This window comes from Pollicipes pollicipes, unplaced genomic scaffold (assembly GCF_011947565.3).
Source record: "Pollicipes pollicipes isolate AB1234 unplaced genomic scaffold, Ppol_2.1 Scaffold_4740;HRSCAF=5597_pilon_pilon_pilon, whole genome shotgun sequence".
In the NCBI taxonomy this organism is placed as follows: Eukaryota; Metazoa; Arthropoda; class Thecostraca; order Pollicipedomorpha; family Pollicipedidae; genus Pollicipes; species Pollicipes pollicipes.
Window position 1 is genome coordinate 36,695,114 of NW_023596545.1, and position 1,285 is coordinate 36,696,398.

The following is a 1,285-nucleotide window of genomic DNA, read 5'->3' on the forward strand; positions in this document are numbered from 1 at the left end:
GACATGGACATTTAGACATTCATTAGAGCTTTCTGAGTTGGCCCAGGAATGACTTATCAGCTATCCAAGCGCCTTCATTTATTTGCACCACTTTGGTCGCTCGTTCGACCTAGCGTAAACACCTGCAAGTTGAGCGTCTCAGCAAGGGATCTTCACAGGTGTAATTTTGTTTTCCTCTCCATTCGCTGCCAATGGAGGTAGCGACCCGCTACCCATTTCTGATCAAATAACCGCCCATTATCCACCCATCAAACATACATTAGTAACCACCCATTACCTACCTGCTTGCACTTCCCCAGCACGTTGTAGATCTTAATTATGCAAACGTTTTGTAAAAGCACACACTCAGCCGCTCACACGCTCCCATTTACGTTGATGCTTGTGGAAGTAGTTAGAATGGAGCTAGTCACGATTGAAAAAAGCACAAACAGTAACACTGTACGGTATGTCTTGAAGTAAATCCTCGACATTTTGTAAACGTATGCTTGAATGTGTACGTACCTATACGTGAACCCATGCGTGTAAACGTGTCACCCGGTAATGTTTTGTTTTTTTAACTACATCCAGCCTGGACTGTTGCCCATTTCACAAGAGTGCCCATGAATTCGCCCAGCTCATGAAGTCCTCTAATCAAGTTAGACCATGTGCGTCTAGGTCATGGTCTAGGTAGGTCAAGTCATGTGCGTCCACTGCCTGTCCCAGCGCGATCCTCTTCTGTGCCAGCACAGTCCTTCGTCATCCGATGGAGCTAGTCCGCCGTGCCCAGTACGGTCCTCGAGTGTTCCAACGTAGTATCTCGCTGTGCTACACGTGTCCCACCGTCCGTCCGAGCCCACCCTTCGCCTGTTCAGTATAGTTTCTCGTCTGCCCTGGCGCAGTCCCTCGCCTATCCCGGTCCCAGCGCAGACCCGGTCAGTCTCGGCATGTTCCACTGCTTGTACCACGCCATGTATAATCCCCCATCCGTCCCGGGACGGTTACGGCGTCCCGGAATCCCGGAATGGTGTCTCACCTCGTCCTCCTTTCCTTATCCGTCCCGGGACGGTCCCTTGCCTTGTCCCCCTCTGCCCGCATGTCGCGGCGGCGGCGGCGTGTGCCTGTCCCGAGGCGGTCTCCCACCTTGTCCTCCTCTCCGCCCCGGTCCGGGCACAGTCCTCCGCCCCGGTCCGGGGACAGTCCCGGCGGGCGGGCGCGCCCCCTGGCGGCGCGTCCGGCCGGCCGAGCCCCGACGGGCCGGACTGCGCCGGCTGAAGACGCTCGCGGACCGTCGCCGCGTGCAGTGCGC